General features: G+C 41.4%; 1 pseudogene; it reads left to right on the top strand.

The window, feature by feature from the left end:
- LOC144930532 (uncharacterized) overlaps positions 1–21,914 on the top strand; it is a 256,857-nt pseudogene that overhangs the window by 89,261 nt on the left and 145,682 nt on the right.

Genomic DNA, 21,914 nt, shown 5'->3' with positions numbered 1-21,914 from the left:
CTGTCCCACCCCACCCCTTCCGGGGATCAGCGTAAGCTTGGTCTGGCCCCACCCACTCAGGCTGAGAGGGTGGCTCTTTACCCTCTGGTTCGGAGGGAAGCCACCCTGGCTCCCTACAAACCCCAATCCTTTGAAGATTAATGCACCTGCTTAATTTTACACACTCTGCACATTGACTTCAGTAGGACTATTCACAGTCCATAAAGTTAAGCAAGTGTGTAAGTATTTTTTGGAGTGGGACTTTAGATACTCCAGCCCCTAGAGGGACTACCAGTAACTACCCAGGTGCTATCTGCGGGAAAAGAATATGCAGAAGATTGGAGGGATGAGGACCAGCCAACAGGGAAGCATGTGCATGGAAATCTGGGGAAAAAACAGAATAGGTGGGAGTAAGATTTAAATGAAGAGCATAAACAATTTGTTTCAAATGAACAAAACATTTATCCTATTAGTCATCTTAAAATTCTTGACTAATTTCCTATTCTGATTTTTCCTTGGAGGCAATTGCTGCAGTTGTCATAGGCATGCTGATCGTGAATGGGACTGTGTTTGGATAGTAGAATGGGAATTGGTCAGTGAGACAATCTCTGTTCAGATGTGGCTCACACTATTAAAAAAAATGGAGAATTCCTGAACTGAAGTGAATTCTCAATGGATATTAAACTGCCCACTCTCTGTGGAAATTATGGATACCTTGCCCTCTACTGAAGTAAGTGCCCATGAGTCTCAAGAGGTTTAGCTACTTCAGAGAAGTACAATTCAGCTTTTTAAAAATATGTTCCCTTCAGCCATTGTATTGTATTGCTGTGCAGTGTTAAGGAGTTTTTGTATTCTACTGTAGAGGACAGTGCATTTCATTAAGGGATAAAGTGATCCCTGTGTATTTCAATGGTGGATGTAGTGATAATATAGTTTATGTGAAAGTTTTTAAAGTGCCTCAGGATATAGGGCATATATAAATTTAATAGATTACTAATTTTCTAAAAACTACCCACATGCTTGTTTTCAAGAGTAGATGCAAAACCACAGAAACCACCATATCCCTCCCTCTCTTTCATACATACAATAAACAAACACACCGTCAAAAAAAGTCTTAACACCCTGAAAGCTGCCCCCAGATGTACTTAAATGTATATGGAGGTGCGGGGAGGGGGGAGGGGAATTCTAGCAGAATAGTCCCACAGAGGAAAACATTCACAGTGTTATAATCCCTGTGAAAGTAAGAATAGTTTGTTGAAACTGTAAAGAGAAATATTGCAGAAAGTATTTAGGAGAGAAATAGTGTGTGGATTTGGTGAGAGATCATAATGTCTCCTCACATTATATTCTTATTGTTGGTGACGGCAAAAGTGAGGGCAAAAATCATCCCTTTAAAGTAGCCAGGGATTCTTTTGCAGAGCAATGTAAAGTGTTGAAACTATCTTTCATCAAGGAGAGAGTCAGGAATTTCAGACTAAAGCAATGTTGCTGGATAAACTACATGCTCCATAATTTGCACTGACAACTTTTGGAGCAGAGGATGGAGTAGCTGGGTAGATCAGATGACATTTTTATACAATGCCTCTCTTTTAAATTTTCTGCCTTAGACTTCCAAAGGTGCCCTGTTCACCTTTTAACTGCCTTTACATTACCTCTCTTCCCACCTCTCCCCTCATGCACTTCAAATGCATGCGTGCTTATAGCACATTCTTTGTATCAAATACACTATTATATGTATTGTCTTCCTCTTAAAGGGTCAGCTCAGGGTTGCACTGTAATTTAATACACACATGAGAATTCTCACTTGAACTCAACAGTTTGTATATGTATAATGTTCAAGTTAGATCAGGTTTTAACCTCTGGTTATACTTCAGCAGATTTGCATTAAGCTGCTGACTCCAAGTGCTTTCAACTCTTTGGTGATGTTTTATATTTAATAATGAATATAAAAGAATTTTAAAAAAAGACAGGCTAGACAAAGCCCATTAAGATTTAGTACTATTAAACGGCTTCTTCCTAATCTCAGAGTTAGATTGTGTTTTTAATTTGCCCTCTGTAAGGCATGGCACCTAGATGTACCACCCCAGGAGCAGCCCAGGGAAGCAATTTTGCATCTCTTTTTTGCATGCCACCCTCTTGCTTCTGTGGTGTTATAATCTACTACAGAACCCTACCCTATAGCATAATCAGTTGGTGCGCAGATCCATTGACCACCCTCCCTGTGTAGGAGGGCATAGCACGTGTGGAGCAGTCACCCCCCAGAATAGCATCAGCATGAAAGGGAAAGCCCAGCCTCCATGCCCTCTGATTAATTAGGGGCTGGGCAGAGAGGGGAGCCAGCCCAAATCCCCAGTTCAGTAAGGGACTGGGAGAAAATCCCACCCCTGAGTTCCTGCTGCTGGTCCTCCTTCCTTTCACTGGAAGGGAGGAATGTAACACCATAGCAGAAATCTGTAGCCCTGATTGGCAAGAGCTCTGGTTGGATAGAGAGGTGGCAGGAAATCCTGCCCCTAACTTCCTGTTAAAAGCTCTCTGGGACTTGGGTGAAGAATTCACAGGCAACCAGAGAGGATGTGTGGGTGTGGCAACAATGGCTGCTGAGACACTGCAGAGCGTCTGAGCCCAGGTCCAGGGCACAAACTCAGGGAGCAGCCTGAGTGGGTGTCCTTGGTGAGCCAGCACTATGCTGCATGTGAAGATTGGCCAAGAGCCCAGAGGGAAGGATTAGTGACGGAGAAGCTGATGCTGGGGGGACACTGAGGCTGTTTGTTTGCTGATCAAGGTGCCTTGCTGATAAAGCTGAGTGAGACTAATAATGGTGTTGGCATCACTTGAGGATGAATTCTTGGCTCCTCACAGGCTGTAGGAGGGGGTCTCCACACCAAAGCAAAGGGTGGAGTTCTGGAACCCACTACTGGCAAGGGAAGTCTCTGCCCCACAGGCTATGCCCATGGGGTGTGATTGTAGTTGGAGAGTGGTGGTATGAGTCCCCCATGCCCTGACTGTGAAATGCATCCAGTCCCCTCAACCCTCCTCCCATGTGTTATTTCTGACCTTCCACTTTGATGGTATACATCTCTATACCTCTCCCCTATTGTCCCTTTCACTCCCCAATGTTTCATCTCTTTTCCCTTACCTTCTCTCCTACCTCTGGTGTCCCACCCTCTATGTCGTTGCAGGAGAACAAGAGTATATTGAATACCACTTTCTGACATTAAGGGAAGGACAGTGGGGATATCACCGTGCCAGTGTTAGGTCTTAAGGATGGGTGACTGCCTCATATTATTATTTAAACTAAACGTCTGACGACCACCAATAATACAAACATAAAACTGACCACAAACATTTCTGTAGCTTTGGATATGTGCCTTCTCTCTCTGGCCAAAAGTTTCTTTGTTTCTGAACAGACCTTTCCACCTTTGGTAACCTACAATTGCTACTGTGGAGCCTCAGCAGGTTTGTCTGTGTGATAAGGTGGCTACCCCAGACAGCTGAACAAAAGGTTAACAGGAGTTTGAGACCCCAATTAGCCCACCTTGCTGTACCTGGAGAAGGCATCAGGCTTGATTTATTATGACACCCCTGTAGGGAAGAGCTTCTTCATAAACAAGGAAGTAAAAGCTGAAGAGGAGATCCAGGAGAGGGGGCCAGGACAGAGAAACCCAGGGGAGAGGCAATAGGGAGTTCTTGCTCTCTGGGAAGAGCCTGAGGAAGGCAAGCTAAAGAAGGCCACAGGGACAGAGTTAATCCCGGTGGTGAGTTTTGGGGGGCAAGGCACAGAGAGGCAGTCAGGAAGGGTTGGCATTCCAGCAGAGAAAGAATGAGCTAGGAGGACTGAGGGAGAAGCCACAGGCCTGGGGCCAAGTAGTAAGTGGCCCAAGGAAACAGCAGTGCATCTGAAGGAGCAGACCTGCCTGCTTAATACAGGATCCCTGGATTAGAACCCAGACAAGAGGGTGGGATTGGGTTCTTCTATCAGCCCCAAGGAAGGGGCATACAAGCTCAATATAAGGACTACTGAGCCCAGGATGGACCTGAAGCTCAGCCTCCAAGAGGGGCCAAGGAATAGCCCAAGGGGGGGCAGAAGGAACTTTTGTGTTGGGACCTTTTTTTTACTTTTGTTACCCCAAATGGGGAGAGACTTTAAATTGACCTGATCAGAGGGATACGTCACAAGAAGAGAAATCACCACAGAGCTAGAGCAGCTGTCAGAAGGGGGCTGTATATGAGGAAAGAGCTGCTATGTATGCCCAGCCAGAAGGGTGCATGTCTTCCACAGGCTGCTTGCCATTTTCAGATTTTACCTGCTGTGCAATAAATTTGGAAGTACTTTTTGATGCAGGGAAATCCCACTTCACACTCTGAAATAGATCATTCTCCCAACTCAATGTACAGAACTGTATAATTGGCTAGATGCATTATGAGGTGGAGAATGTATTTTTTAAATTATTTTTTCCCTAAGTCTTGCTCTGAAGAACTGAGTTTTGACCACTGATGCAGACAGAATGTCAGACTGTATAGTTAGATGTTCCAGAATCTGCAATATATACTGAAAACCTCAAAAGGGTTGGATATTCTTCTGATACAAGTCCACACATTGAGCTCTTATCTCAAATGGTCCTCAAATCAAGAGCTGGATGAATATGGCAAGATTTTTTCCATGAATAGAAGTTCAAATTTTTAAACAAACTTGCTGAGACTGTTTACATTCCTTGTGTTTTCTTTATGCAGATATTCTAGTGAACAAGTATACTGGCAGGAATATTTGCCATAACAATAAATTTCATGGAACCTTGGAGAATACTTGTGGAAAATGAAATCTGAATTTGATACAAAAACCTGATTCTAAGAATTATACCTCTTCAATCAGGGAACCGAAACATACCATGCAGCCTGTGTGTCCAATCAAGAATTTGTGTTAAATTTGCCCAATAAGCAAACAATCTAGACACTAGAACTGGTCAGAAAATGGCAAAATGTAAACAAATTTTTCATTTTTCTAAACTCGATAAAAAACAAACAAACCAACCACCTTTTGGTGGAATTTTTCCAGTTCTTCAATGAAACAAAACAAAAAAACCCTTGGTTTTTAATAAAACATTTTTTTTGTTTGTTTTTTGAAAAAACTCGGATTTTGAAAACTGAAAAATGTTCAGCTTTTGGTATTTAAATTGAAAAAATAGACATTTTTGAACAAAACAACTTTCCATAAAAGTTTTCATTGAAAAAAGGGCCTTTTTTGTGGGGGAAAGTCTAGAGGAAAATTTTCAACCAGCTGGAATATGCAAGAGGGGCTCCTGGAGAATCCCTCCACTGAATTTTACCCAGAGTAGGAAAAGATATGGGAGTTAGTAACACAGAGGACATGCAAAGAACAGTCCAAGATAAACAGCAATGGTGGAGCCTTGTTTGTGCCCTAAGCAATTTCTGATAGTGTGGGAAACATTCAGATTCTACTAGACCAGGAATTATTCATAGAAATATATACAGCAAATAACTGAAAAAAAAAATCACAATCTGCAGATAGAAAGAGGTGCAATTAGTCAGATAAAGAACTTTGTTTGAATTTTTTTGCTAATCCCTACACCAATCTGCAACTTTAATGCCCAGGAATAATCATTACTTATGCAAAGAGTCCCACTGTTTTGATTCCTCACCTAACATTTTAGTCATTTTGGGGCAGTCTGCCTCCTAGCCTGATAACTGATAGTTCTTTACCAAGCTTTCAATTTCTCTGTTGGAGAAGCTCCATGAAAAGTGAACATCACCACCACTCTTCAAAAGCTGAACATTAGTGGTCTAGGGTTAAGGTCAATAGGGAGGTAGTGATGAGAAGCTCTTATTTCAGTACTTTGCACAATGCCTGCTTTATAGATAATCAGAGAGACAAGGAAAAAATATTATTTGATCATGTAATTTAAGACTTTATCACAGTGGATACACACAAGTGGTACGAATTAAGGTTGTACAGGCCACCTTAAATTTGGCGTTTACTAACTTTTGAGTGCTTGACTTTGCAGTCTTAATGCGAATAATACTGACGCCCACATAGGTCACCAGCAGGGTTGGAACCTGTAGATCCATGGCATAGCCATCTACCACCTGAGCTAACAGAGTAAATGATGGCAGTTGTAGGTTACCATCCTCTGTCAATGGTATTACAGAGGGATGGGGGACACCGTTTGTTACAGGGTTTCACATATATTTGCAAAAAGAGGAATGCTGACACTAGGGAATCTTGGGTTCCATTCCAGGTTCTGGATGGGAGTGTTCTCTAGTGGTACCACACCCTTCTTCCCCTGTCCCCTCCAGCCTAAGTCTGGTCTCCCACTTCCAATGGAAATCTCTTTGCCTGGTCATATCCAGTTTCTCTCTCCAGATTCACTATTTGAGCCTCAATCTTCTCCTCACCCTGGCTCCCAGGCCCAGTCTCCATCCCTGGGTTCCTCATCCCAGCCCCTACCCTACCACAGGGCTCCTCGCTGGAATGTAGTCATCTCCCGCTTCCAAACTCCTTGTCCCAGTCTTCTTGCCCAACCAGTCCTAGTCTTTCCTCCCCCCGAACTCCTCATCTGACCTCAGTCTTCCTGCCCCTCCACTTGCTCTCAATCCCCACTGTCCTCTTAGAATCATAGAGCCATAGAATATTAGGGTTGGAAGGGACCTCAGGAGGTCATCTAGTCCAACCCCCTGCTCAAAGCAGGACCAATCCCTAACTAAATCATCCCAGCCAGGGCTTTGTCAAGCCTCACCTAAAAAACCTCAAAGGAATGAGATTCCACCACCTCCCTAGGTAATGCATTCCAGTGCTTCACCACCCTCCGAATGAAGAAGTTTTTCCTAATATCCAACCTAAACCCCCCCCACTGCAACTTGAGACCATTACTCCTTGTCCTGTCCTCTTCTACCACTGAGAATAGTCTAGAACCATTCTCTCTGGAACCCCCTCTCAGGTAGTTGAAAGCAGCTATCAAATCCCCTCTCATTCTTCTCTTCTGCAGACTAAACAATCCCAGTTCCCTCACCCTCTCCTCATAAGTCATCTGTTCCAGACCCCTAATCATTTTTGTTGCCCTTCGCTGGACTCTCTCCAATTTATCCACATCCTTCTTGTAGTGTGGGGCCCAAAACTGGACACAGTACTCCAGATGAGGCCTCACCAATGTCGAATAGAGGGGGACAATCACATCCCTTGATCTGCTGGCAATGCCCCTACTTATACAGCCCAAAATGCCTTTAGCCTACTTGGCAACAAGGGCACACTGTTGACTCATATCCAGCTTCTTGTCCACTGTAACCCCTAGGTCCTTTTCTGCAGAACTGCTGCCTAGTCATTCGGTCCCTAGTCTGTAGCAGTGCATGGGATTCTTTTTGTCCTAAGTGCAGGACTCTGTACTTGTCCTTGTTGAACCTCATCAGATTTCTTTTGGCCCACTCCTCTAATTTGTCTAGGTCCCTCTGTATCCTATCCCTTCCCTCCAGCGTATCTACCTCTCCTCCCAGTTCAGTGTCATCTGCAAACTTGCTGAGGGTGCAATCCACACCATCCTCCAGATCATTTATGAAGATATTGAATCAAAACCAGCCCCAGGACTGACCCTTGGGGCACTCAGCTTGATACCGACTGCCACCTAGACATTGAGCCATTGATTGCTACCTGTTGAGCCCAATGATCTAGCCAGCTTTCTATCCACCTTACAGTCGTTTCATCCAGCTCATACTACTTTAACTTGCTGGCAAGAATACTGTGGGAGACCGTATCAAAAGCTTTGCTAAAGTCAAAGAATAACATGTCCAAGAATAACATGTCCACTGCTTTCCCCTCATCCACAGAGCCAGTTATCTTGTCATAGAAGGCAATTAGATTAGTCACGCATGACTTGCCCTTGGTGAATCCATGCTGACTGTTCCTGATCACTTTCCTCTCCTCAAAGTGCTTCAGAATTGATTCCTTGAGGACCTGCTCCATGATTTTTCCAGGGACTGAGGTGAGGCTGACTGGCCTGCAGTTCCGCGGATCCTCCTCCTTCCCTTTTTTAAAGATGGGCACTACATTAGCCTTTTTCCATCCGGGACTTCCCCCGATCGCCATGAGTTTTCAAAGATAATGGCAATCACATCCGCCAACTCCTTTAGCACCCTCGGAGGCAGCGCATCTGGCCCCATGGACTTGTGCTCGTCCAGGTTTTCTAAATAGTCCCGAACCACTTCTTTCTCCACAGAAGGCTGGTCACCTCCTCTTCATGCTGTCCTGCCCAATGCAGTAGTCTGGGAGCTGACCTTGTTCATGAAGACAGAGGCAAAAAAAGCATTGAGTACATTAGCTTTCTCCACATCCTCTGTCACTAAGTTGCCTCCCTCATTCAGTAAGGGACTCACAATTTCCTAGACCACCTTCTTGTTGCTAACATACCTGAAGAAACCCTTCTTCTTACTCTTAAGATCTCTTGTTAGCTGCAACTCCAAGTGTGATTTGGCATTCCTGATTTCACTCCTGCACGTCTGAGCAATATTTTTATACTCCTCCTTGGTCATTTGTCCAATCTTCCTCTTCTTCTAAGCTTCTTTTTTGTGTTTAACATCAACAAGGATTTCACTGTTAAGCCAAGCTGGTCACCTGGCATATTTACTATCTTTCTACACATCGGGATGGTTTGTTCCTGCATCCTCAATAAGGATTCTTTAAAATACAGCCAGCTCTCCTGGACTCCTTTCCCCTCGTGTTATTCTCCCAGGGAATCCTGCCCATCAGTTCCCTGAAGGAGCCAAAATCTGCTTTTCTGAAGTCCAGGGTCCGTATTCTGCTGCTCTCCTTTCTTCCTTGTGACAGGATCCTCAACTCCACCATCTCATGGTCACTGCCTCCCAGGTTCCCATCCACTTTTGCTTCCCCTACTAATTCTTCCCTGTTTGTGAGCAGTAGTTCAAGAGCAGCTCTGCTCCTAGTTGGTTCCTCCAGCACTTGCACCAGGAAATTGTCCCCTACACTTTCCAAAAACTTCCTGGATTGTCTGTGCACCACTGTATTGCTCTCCCAGCAGTTATCAGGGTGATTGAAGTCTCCCATGAGAACCAGGGCCTGCGATCTAGTAACTTCTGTTAGTTGCCGGAAGAAAGCCTCGTCCCCCTGGTCTGGTAGTCAAAAGCAGATTCCCACTCTGACATCACCCTTGTTGCTCACACTTCTACACTTAATCTAGAGACTCTCAGGTTTTTCTGCAGTTTCATACCGTAGCTCTGAGCAGTCATACTGCTCTCTTACATACAATGCAACTCCCCCACCTTTTCTGCCCTGCCTGTCCTTCCTGAACAGTTTATATCCATCCATGACAGTGATGTGAGTTCCAGTCATGTGACAGGTTTCAGAGTAACAGCCGTGTTAGTCAGTATTCGCAAAAAGAAAAGGAGTACTTGTGGCACCTTAGAGACTAACCAATTTATTTGAGCATGAGCTTTCGTGAGCTACAGCTCATCAGTGAGCTATAGCTCACGAAAGCTTATGCTCAAATAAATTGGTTAGTCTCTAAGGTGCCACAAGTACTCCTTTTCTTTTTGCCAGTCATGTGAGTTATCCCACCAAGTCACTGTTATTCCAATCACATCATAATTCCCTGACTGTGCCAGGACTTGCAGTTCTCCCTGCTTGTTTCCCAGGCTTCTTGCATTTGTGTAAAGGCACTTAAGATAACTCGCTGATCATCCCACTTTCTCAGTATGAGGCAGGAGCCCTCCCTTATTGCGCTCTCCTGCTCGTGCTTCCTCCCGGTATCCCACTTCTCCACTTACCTCAGGGCTTTGGTCTCCTTCCCCTAGTGCTCCTAGTTTAAAGTCCTCCTCACTGAGTTAGCCAGCCTGCTTGCGAAGATGCTCTTCCCTCTCTTCGTTAGGTGGAGCCCGTCTCTGCCTAGCACTCCTCCTTTTTGGAACACCATCCCATGGTCAAAGAATCCAAAGCCTTCTCTCCGACACCACCTGCATAGCCATTCACTGACTTCCACGATTCAATGGTCTCTATCCGGGCCTTTTCCTTCCACGGGGAGGATGGACAAGAACATCACTTGCACCTCAAACTCCTTTATCCTTCTTCCCAGAGCCATGTAATCTGCAGTGATCCGCTCAAGGTCATTCTTGGTAGTATCATTGGTGCCCATGTGAAAAGCAGAAAGGGGTAGCGATCTGAGGGCTTGATGAGTCTCAGCAGTCTCTCCGTCACATCATGAATCCTAGCTCCTGGCAAGCAGCAGACTTCTCAGTTTTCCCAGTCAGGGCGGCAGATAGATGACTCAGTCCCCTTGAGGAGGGACTCCCCGATCACCACCACCCGCTGCCTCCTTCTCCTGGGAGCAGTGGTCATGGAACTCCCTTCCCTAAGACAGTGCATCTCATGCCTTCCAATCAGCGGAGTCTCCTTCTGCTCCCTTCCCTCAGATGTATCATCTAGTCCACTCTCCGCATTACTACCTGTGGAGAGAACATGAAAACGGTTGCTTACCTGTATCTGCATTGCTGGTACATGGATGCTCCCCTTTCTTCTTCTGGAGGTCACATGCTGCCAAATTTCTTCACCATCCTTCTGTTTCCGCTGCAGAGCCTGTTCTGAATCTTCAGAATGTTATGCCCTTAGAAGCATATCCTGACGTCTGTCCAGGAAATCTTCAGTTTCTCTTATGCAACGCAGGGTCGATACTTGTTTCTCCAGACCTTGAACCTTCTCTTCCAATATGGAGACCAGCTTGCCCTTGTACAGACAAAGTCACTTCTGTCCTGTGGAAGAAAGACAAACATGGCACATCCTGTGCAGGTAACAGCAGCTGAACACTCACCATCCATATTACCTTCCTTCTAAGAGCTTCCTCAGGTGTTGTAGTAACTACTCAGAGAAGCCTGCAAGATGAAAGCCTCAGTGGGCTCTCCCCAGGCGAACTCCCAGGCAAACTCCCTCTGTTTGCAGCTCCCCTGGTTCGCCGCTGACTGCCTTTTTATAACAGTCAGGCCCACTTAAGGCTCACGTAGAACAAAGCACTCCCAATTCACACTTTTCAAACAATAAAGCACACGGTCAAATTGACAAACTGTCTCCACAACACACATTCAGATACTCACCAAGACAGCCTCCCTAATGCAGCACTTAGCGTAACTCCTCTCGGACAGATCCCAGGCAAACTCCCTCTTCCTTCCACATTCTTGCTAGTAATCCCAGCTTTCTTGCCCACCCAATCCCAATCTCCCACATCTCTCCCTTGAACCTTGTCCAACTGGTGTTTCCCCCATTTCACCCTTGGCTCCCAGTCCCAGATCTTCCCTCCTCCCCTTACCACCAGGATCCTTGTCTCAATCTACTCACTCTGTCTTCCACACCCCCAGCCCCTTGTCCAATCCAGCTCTTGTCCTCTCTGCATTTGAGTCAGGCTTGTCTAGGAAGTGTGGCAGAGGAGCCAAATAGCAGCAGAGGGACCACTGGGCACACAGGAGATCCAGTCGCCCTGCTCTGGTGCCTGATGTCACAGCAGCTGGGAAAAACAATTACAAGGCAGGTCTTGCTCAGCCTTTGAAGTTCTGGGCAAAGATCATATTCAACACATCTAGAATCTTCTGAGAATTTAGCTACCACATGTGCAAACTGAAACTTTTCAGAGGCTTATAACGTAATCAAATTTAGCTGTTTTTACGGGAAAAGCAAAAGGCACATTCCTGACACAAAAGAAATACCTTCTTCTACCAGGCAAAACTTCAAGTCCCTGCTGCAAAGCTTGTAGGTGCGCACTTCTCAACAAAACAATAAGTTTTTATAACATTAAAGGAATTTTTTTTTCCAATCTCATTCCCAGAAACTGCTAAACTAGTTTTTGCTGAAAGTTTTTTTGTTTTTGTTTTTTTTAAATAAGCAGCCTAAGGTAGATTCCCTGTCTGGAAAATTTCAGACCAATGGTTAGTTTGGCAAAATTATAAGCAATTGAAAGCGTCTTGTAATATAAACTCTTGGACAACCCCTAGTTGTTACCTACCACCCCACACTGGAAACCATATGGGATATCATCAAACAACTACAACCTATACTCAATGGGGACCCCATTCTGAAAGAAATCTTTCCTGAACCCCTACTTCTGACCTTCAAACAATCCCCCAACCTCTCCAAGCTCATCAGAAGAAGAAAACTCCCCACAGACCAGGGCACACCAACTCAAAGTGGCACCAGATCCCACAAGAACAACAAACAGCAGCAAAACTGGCAGACATATCTACACTTCAACAATGATCAACTCTCCCCACAACACACTTTTCAAGATCCATTGATCCTACACATGCTTATCACAATATGTGGTATACTTCATCCAGGGCACCAAATGATCCTATAACAACTATGTGAGTGAACCCAGACAATCACTGTGCTCTCAAATAGGAAAAAGAAAAAAAAAACACCTTATCACCTGTAGGTGAACACTTTTCACAAAGCGATCACTCTATATCTGACCTTTCAGTCTTCATCCTCAAAGGAACACTTTCAAAAGATAAACCTGAACGTTTAAATTCATTACTCAGATAGACACCAAAAATTACGGACTGGACAGAGACACTGGATTTATGGCTTATTACAACAATTTGTAACCCACAACCCCTCTTTTTTTGTCCTGTGACTGCAGAGGTGTTTGTGACGGGTTGGATCACAGAAACCCCGTTGGGGCTGCCACCTGATATGCTAAGACTACTTCTGCTCCTGCTTTCCCTGCCAGCGTGGGACTCCAGCACCCTGTCTTGTTGAGCCAGACACGCCAGTCTGTTCCAACATAGACCCAGGGTCTGAACCACATGCCCCAAAGTTGCAGACTTAATTGAAAGCAACTTAAGAAGTGTTCCTATCTTTGACACTCAGATGCCCAACTCCCAATGGGGTCCAAATCCCAAATAAATCCGTTTTACCCTGTATAAAGTTTATACAGGTTAAACTCATAAATTGTTCGCCCTCTATAACACTGATAGAGAGATATGCACAGCTGTTTGCCGCCGCCCCCAGTATTAATACATACTCTGGGTTAATTCATAAGTAAAAAGTGATTTTTTTAAATACAGAAAGTAGGATTTAAGTGGTTCCAAGTAATAGCAGACAGAACAAAGTGAATTACCAAGCAAAATAAAATAAAAAAACACGCAAGTCTAAGTCTAGTACAGTAATAAAATTGAATACAGATAAAATCTCACCTTCAGAGATGTTTCAATAAGTTTCTTTCACAGACTGAACACGTTCCTAGTCTGGGCACAATCCTTTCCCCTCGTACAGCCCTTATTCCAGCTCAGGTGGTAGCTAGGGGATTTCTCATGATGGCTACCTCTTTGTTCGGTTCCACCCATTTATATATCTTTTGCATAAGGCGGGAATCCTTTGTCCCTCTCTGGGTTCCCACCCTTCCTTCTAAATAGAAAAGCACCACGTTAAAGATGGATTCCAGCTCAGGTGACATGATCACGTCACTGTAAGACTTCATTACCCACTTGCCAGCACACATTATACAGGAAGACTTACAAGTAAAACGGAGCCATCTACAGACAATTGTCCTGGTTAATGGGAGCCATCAAGATTCCAAACCACCATTAATGGCCCACACTTTGCATAACTACAACAGGACCTCAGAGTTATATTTCATATTTCTAGTTTCAGATACAAGAGTGATACACTTATACAAATTGGATGACCACACTCAGTAGATTATAAACTTGTAATGATACCTTACAAGAGACCTTTCGCATGAAGCACATTCCAGTTACATTATATTCACACTCGTTAGCATATTTTTATAAAATCATATAGAGTGCAACATCGCAATGTTAACGGCCACTCTACATTGAATAGTCCCTAACAATATGTGCTAAGTACTTATGCTAAACAATCTGTTCCATCTTGCATTTTACAGTTACTGTGGGAATACCTTTTCCAGACCTGAAGAAGAGATCTATGTGGCTTGAATGCTTGTGTCTCTCACCAACAGAAGGTTCTCCAATAAAAGATATTACCTCACTCACCTTGTCTCTCTAACCTTTTCTATAGACATGGCTACCTGTCCTGACTATAATAATAATAAACCTGAGTTACACACATTAATAATGACAGGTTTCAGAGTAGCAGCCGTGTTAGTCTGTATCCGCAAAAAGAAAAGGAGTACTTGTGGCACCTTAGAGACTAACCAATTTATCTGAGCATAAGCATCCGATGAAGTGAGCTGTAGCTCACGAAATCTTATGCTCAAATAAATTGGTTAGTCTCTAAGGTGCCACAAGTACTCCTTTTCTTTTTACACATTAATAATGAACATTTGTGATTCTATTAACCCATTTCTTCTGAAAATTTACCACACAGTAACTGGAGCTTTCCTTTTACAGGGTCCATGCTACATTTCTTGTGCACTCAAAATTCCCATTAAAGTCAATGGGAGCTTTAGGTGTACAGAGAATATAGGCTTGAGCTCATCATGGAAATTATTTTTGTCCCTTAAGTTGAAAATATCCTATCCAATTGACTATGTTCAAAGCCACATCGTTGGAGGTTTCACATGTTCTGCTTTTTCAACACATCAAGCAACAGTTATATCCTATTTGTACAATATGTATTTTAGGCCTGATCCCACATTTTTTCAGCACCTAGATTTCCCATTACCAGACTAATTGGCTGTGTTGCAAAACTACAGTGTTATAAGAGGTTTAGGCCTGTTTCAAGTTCCTCAACATCATGAAAAACTTGGGAACAAGAAGTAATATTTGAAGACAGTGGTATTTTTGCATCATTTTACAAAAATCTGTCCACAGTCAATAATAAATAGAATTTATGATGAAATTCAATACTTGCAAAACTAAAAAGTTGCATAACATGACAGAAGTGTGCCAATATCTAAAATTAATAAAGTTGTAATTATGAAAAGCAACACATATTACAGTAATGCCATTCAGAATTTAGAAATATTTCTGGATATGAAATTTCATTTATTAAATAATATTTGGTGAATCAGCTACCTTGATGAAAGAATGTATATACTTATTTAATTAAAACAGGCCTTTTAATTTATCATAGAATGTCTTAAGGATGTCGAAGAAAATCAGCAGTTATGACATTCTGAAGAATGACTAGGAGTTTAGTGTTAGAATAATTGCACAGTGCTGTAAGCAGTTCAGAAAACAGGGGATTATTTAACGATTTAATTAAAAACAAACAACGATTTTATTGAGCTGACAGACTAGTATGATCTGCTTCCATAACAGTGTGTTGAATCTTCAAAGCAGCATTAAGTAAACTATTTAATTTTCATTCCTTATATAGTTCAGCTCTTAAATTTGGGAGCTGTTGACAAATGTTTTATTTTATAGCCTATATTTTTGCTATTATGACTTGTTAATTAGATATAGACCAGGAGTTCTAGAACTGGGGGTTGTGAACCCTCAGGGGGTCATGAGGTTATTACATGGGAGTTCGTGAGCTGTCAGCCTCCACCCCCAAACACCACTTCGTGAGCTGTCAGTCTCCACCCCCAAACCCCACTAGCATTTATAATAGTATTAAATATTTAAAAAGTGTTTTTAATATATAAGGGAACTCATAGGCTTGCTGTCTGAAAGGGGTCACTAATACAAAAGTTTGATAACGACTGGCATAGACAGTGCTGTAAGTTTAAGAGCATAGTTCCCTAACAAAATATTCTCCTCAATTTGAGTGGGGGTGGGGAAGTGTCCTTGCCTACACATACCACGTGTGTATTTTCTTTGTAAAAGACAGTTACTTGCCAGGCACTGCCCTCCTGCTGCCTCTAGGGGAAGGGAAGGGGAGTAGCCCCAAAGATTTCAGATCACGAGGTATCTGGGAGGAAGTGAAGATCCCTGCCAGAGCTGGGACCCTTGATCCTCCGAGAGAGTAGGAAAAGAGAAGTTAGTCAAGCTGAGATGGGTGACCCCCTGGCCTAACTTCAGTTCTTCCTTACCTTTAGCTGTCTTTTAGTTAAGAAGGCTGGGCTCTCTTATCTCAACTTCAGCCATAGCTGATTGGCTTTCTTTACCTGAGTCATCAGGTGACAACTAGCTGGCAGAATGTCCCATTCCACATCTGAGGGGCGCTGGGACAGCAAGGTAGACCTGTTCTCATAACCTTCATGGAGAAGTCAATGGGAGTTTTACATACATAAAGTCTGCAGGACTGGTTCTTCATTGTCCACATATGCAATATACTAGATACACTGTTTATACCACCCATGCAATACTTTCTTTCTTGCTCAATACCTTAAACATACATTTCATTATTGTCAGACTACCTTACTGATAGTTGGGGTTGGAAGTGGAGCCTGACTGGGAATTCCACAGCTGAGTTATCTGAATATTATAATATTTTAGTAGCATGGTTATTGGGTAGCTACGATGAAGCATTCGGTCTATTTTTGGTGCAGATGTGAAATTGTTGACAGCAAATATGTATATCCATTTTTATATTACAGCATTGGAATTTATGTGATTGGGGTCGGGTGAGGGTGTTATTTGTTTTTGTATCTCAGTTTCATTAAACTACAGTGGGTTCTACTATCATGCAGCAATCAGACTGACTCAATGACAAGTTCTCTTCTATCTGTTCACTGCAGTCCTGGTCAGACTCCATTCTAGTATGCTCCAGATTTGAAAGATTAGACCATCTTACAAGCAGATCCTTTCTTCAGAGGTACCAGTGTTCCAAACTATTTGGTAGATGTTTCACACAATTGTTATATGCCAAAACTGTCAACTCCAAAACTAATCTCATTTTATCTAATTACACACTGACTGCCTAACTGCTTGCTTCTCTTTGGGTTTGAGAGAGATCCAAAGTGAGCTTTTAAAAAAAATACTGCTTCCTTAAAAAGTTACAACAGATGGTAAAGGAAATATTATAGAAACCAGGGAATTGATTTTTCCTCCTTTTAGCTGGTGAAACTACTGAAGTAAATGAGTTAAACGGTCATAAAACTGGAGTAACACAGTAATGAATTATGCTGTAAAAGACTTATTAGTTCACTGAGGATCTTTCCACTGACTTCAATGGGCTTTGGATCAGGCCCTTCGTTACCCCACCAGTTCAGGGTTTTTTCAAACAGTACAATATACTTTCCAGTACTCTGTCAAGTTCAGTTTCAAATAACTCTAGCAATTGGTTTCCACTCCAATTTTAAAATTACCATACTATGAGAAGTAGTGCAGTAATTAAGTATACTGTTGTTATGTAACTATAGCAAACAATTCCATCTTTTCTACTTTCTAATTTTCCACTGAATGATAAATGAATGTCTACAAAATCGAAGGAACAAAAAAAAAGGTTATATACATTTCTCACAGCAAATGTTCATGGTGAGTAAAAGCTGACCCACCCCACCCCTCAATATTTCTTCATATTTATAGTGTTTGTTTTTTTAATCAATGGTTCTATGTAAAATATTCAGGCATGGTACTGTTTAAAGGTAAAACATACTGTAATCTATATAAAGAAAAGGAGGACTTGTGGCACCTTAGAGACTAACAAATTTATTTGAACATAAGCTTTCGTGAGCTACCGCTCACTTCATCGGATGCATGCAATGGAAAATACAGTGGGGAGATTTTATATACACAGAGAACATGAAACAATGGGTGTTACCATATACAGTCTAATGAGAGTGATCAGGTAAGGTGAGCTATTACCAGCAAGAGAGGGGAAAAAAAAAAAAAGCATTTTGTAGTGATAATCAAGATGGGCCATTTCCAGCAGTTGACAAAAACGTGTGAGGAACAGGGGAAGGAGGGGGGAAATGTGATATATGCCATCAACTGCCAGCAATGCCCCTCTGCCATGTACATTGGCCAAACTGGACAGTCTCTACCTAAAAGAATAAATGGACACAAATCAGACATCAAGAATTATAACATTCAAAAACCAGTTGAAGAACACTTCAATCTCTCTGGTCACTCGATTACAGACCTAAAAATTGCAATTCTTCAACAAAAAAACTTCAAAAACAGACTCCAATGAGAGACTGCTGAATTGGAATTAATTTGCAAACTAGACACCATTACATTAGGCTTGAATAAAGACTTGGAATGGATGTGTCATTACACAAAGTAAAACTATTTCCCCATGTTTATCCCTCCCACCTCCGTTCCTCACACATTCTTGTCAACTGCTAGAAACGGCCCACCTTGATCATCACTACAAAAGGGTTTTTTTTTTTCTCTCCTGCTGGTAATAGCTCACCTTACCTGATCGCTCGTTACAGTGTATATGGTAACACCCATGGTTTCATGTTCTCTGTGTATATAAAATCTTCCCACCATATTTTCCACTGCATGCATCCGATGAAGTGAGCGGTAGCTCACAAAAGCTTATGCTCAGATAAATTTGTTAGTCTCTAAGGTGCCATAAGTACTCCTTTTCTTTTTGCGGATACAGACTAACAAGGCTCTACTCTGAAACCTGTAATCTAAATAGTACTTCCGTTATATACATCATAAAACTTGATCTCTTTGATGAAGAATTTTCTCTCATCACATTTGTTTCATTGCCCATGTAAACAGAGAACTCTCTACCCTCTATGCAATAATTTAAAATGTAATACATTTAAAACAAACATTTATTATCCATCTTATTGTGCCTGGATTTCAGGTTACAGTCCATAGGTATGGTAAAGCAACACAATACAGAAATTACTTATTTTCTTCAATCCAGCAACAGTTTCTTACCAAGATCCTAACTCATACAGTTTCACTAAAGTATTTCTGCACAAATTCAATCACCACTAATGTTTATTTATTTAGGAAGTTTTAACAAGTTTACCAATCTTTGTCATGTAACTATCAGAAACATAACACTTATTACAAGTTAGCTTTTGTTTAAGGAGACAGGAATATAGTAATCAGATCTTTCTATTTTGTAGGGTGTTATCATATTACAGAGCGAGCGTCATTACACCACCTATAGTATATCATTACTAGAGTGAGTGAAATCTCTCTATTACACATATTTAACAGACCAGGCATGTCTATCAAATATTAATACTCAAAACAACTGGATAGGCGTACGGATTTTTTTTTTTTGAAGGTGAATCTACTTTTTCTGAGTACTGAATAAAAGGTAACCAAATATCTAGTATCTATTTGTCCTCTGTCTATTTTGCTGGATACATCATTGGTATCTTAATTTTTTTCCATAACCACAACTTCCCATATGTTTTTTAACCATTCCTCTATGGTGGAGCTATTTTTCTTTTTCCAGTGAGAGGCTACCAATAGCTGACCAGCTACTAAAGATTAATTCTTCATTTCCTCCTGTGTGATCATTCACCACTAAAGTGTTACAAACATTTAACCTTAATAGATGCCACACTTGACAGTTACAGATATTGGGCTTTCCTGCAGCCTTTACTTAAGCAAAACTTCCACTGACTTTACTGATTCAAATGTCAGTATCACATCAGTAATCAAAGATATCATGAAGCAGAATTACCCTTTCTAATTAATTAATAATTACTATTAGTAAGATGTATGTTTGTTGCCATATAAAAAGCTACAAAAATATGATTACTTCATTAATTGTATTCAATTAACATATCATTAAAGATGATTAGATGAAAATGTAACAGAGACATCTTATAAATACCAAAGATAAATGGACTAGATAAATAAATTTTGAGCCCTAATTTTTACCTTGTCCACATGCTCGAGTAACAAAGAAAGCAACTATACAGTAAGCTTATTAGGAATTCTGTGGGCTGTGTTTATTGAAACATGCTTACGTGAATTTATCAAAAGTAGTTATATGACAGATAATTCATCTACTGAGAGTTGAAACAAAGGCAATCTATTGTACTGTTTTATTAGTTTTTTTAAAACTTTTCTTTTTATCTTCTGTTTTAGTACTAAGAACCTGGTTATTAAATTCAATTACAGGCTTCTCCCACAATATTACAGGATACCCAGAGTTCTCATAACTCCCAAACCCTTATATTTGACTCCTGTCTTGTCTAGACTTTTGTTCTATCTTTGTTCTAAGTGGATGCAACTGCACAACAAGGTTTGCAAAAGGCTTTGTATGTGTGAAGAACAGGGATGAATTGTTTTACAGAAATAATTTTATCATAAATACATATATTACACTTCTATACTTTTGAAGTTGGGACTACAGTACATTTGGAAAAAGATATGTAGCTAGGGCTTTAGATCCTAAAGCATCAGACATGATCAAAAGCATCAAAAGATCTATAGGATCGAGCCCACAGTGAATCACCACATTCTGTGATAATGGTTTATTTTCTCCTTTTTGTATCTCTATTAATGTAGCATTTGTCTAGTCATCCTTCTGAGGGGCAATATCTGCTTTGTAAAATGATCCTGGGAAAGTACAATTTGCAAAGTATTCCTCTGAAGTCTTGCCAAAGAACCATAATGTATAAAAATAGCACAATTCTTCTTATTTATTTGCATTACAAATAAATATGGGCCCTACTTCATTGTGCAAAGTGCACAGCCCCTGCCTTGAAGACATAACAATCTAAGTACGCAATTGGTGAAATCCTGAGCCCACAGATATCAATGGCAAAACTCCCACTGACTTCAATAGAGTTGGGTTTCACAACACACACTCTCTCTCTAAATCTCATGCTGGGATTTTCAAAAGGAGTCTATGGGAATTAGGGGCTCAAATCCCATTGAAAAAAATCAATGGAATTCCATCGCCTAAATCCTTTAGGCTACTTTGAAAATACAATAAACCTTAAGAATTAGAGTCCAATAACATGGCTTAAATTCACCTATTATCATAACTCATCAAAATAAATATACATTTGTAGGGCCAATTCCTAAATCGCCATTTTGTTTTACCAGGGTTGTTGTTTGGCCTCCATGTTGGTACCCCTTCGTGTTTGTTAAGATGGTGCCCTTTTTCAAACAAAGGCGGGAACTGATCATGTAACAAGTGTAATCTGCCCAGAGACAGGAAGTTATATAAGGACTAAGCGCACAGCACTCCAGATTGTCCGCCCTCAGAGCAGCCCAGTACCTAATAAGTGAAACCAGCTGAGATGTCAAGTCAAGTCAAGACCAGAAGCAGCATTCCCTCTAAGCTGCATGCCTGCATGGCCACATAACAGTCCATCAAGTGCCACGCACTTGATTATTACAGCTGCGCACATCCTGAGCGATGGCAACTTGTGTTTATCTTGGTAAATTCAGTCAAATAAACTTGTCAGAATGTCAGGGCTTCATTATGTTTTTGATAGGAATAAAGAAAAAAATAACTTGAATTTTGCTCCGTATTCGCTGGACTGGTGCTGACATCTCTCTTTGTGCTGGGAAACTGGGACAGAGAAGGACACGTAGCCAAGGGGCAGTTGCAATGTGGTGTGCAGTTGCTACTCTCTTGATTTTCACCCAGTTTTCGGTAAGATTGATAGAATTTATACTTGTAATATATGTGTGTTTTGCTGATAAAAGTACATATTTGCAATAACCTTATAGGGTTTTCGGTTCAATTTAACAATGTTGCTGTTCAATATAACGATTAACTGTTCCAAGTTGCTTCTCTCACATCAAACATATAAAACAAATACTATTGGTAAAGTCTTGCCTACAGTAATTGAGTAAAATGTCAGAGTTTAATGTAGAATTTTAAAAATTATTATTGATTTTAATTATTTTTGTGGAAATTCTATTTATTAACAAAAGCATATCCTTTTAACAGCCATGTTTAAATGAAGGCAAACAGTATCAACCAACAAAGGAGCAAATCCTAAGAAGAAATGCTGCCTCACGTTCAAAGGAGAGTGGCTGGATGAAATAGTAGAAACAGAATCTCAACAATCTAGAGGCAAGATTCGTGTACAACTGAGGGAAATATTCCAATACAGTGCTGATGTGGGCTTGATCTGCAAAATTTGTGCTGGAGCTAGAATATCCAGTGATTTCTCTAC

The sequence above is a fragment of the Lepidochelys kempii genome, chromosome 4 (assembly GCF_965140285.1).
Source record: "Lepidochelys kempii isolate rLepKem1 chromosome 4, rLepKem1.hap1, whole genome shotgun sequence".
Lineage (NCBI taxonomy): Eukaryota > Metazoa > Chordata > Testudines > Cheloniidae > Lepidochelys > Lepidochelys kempii.
This window is presented reverse-complemented; position numbering and strand designations above follow the sequence as displayed.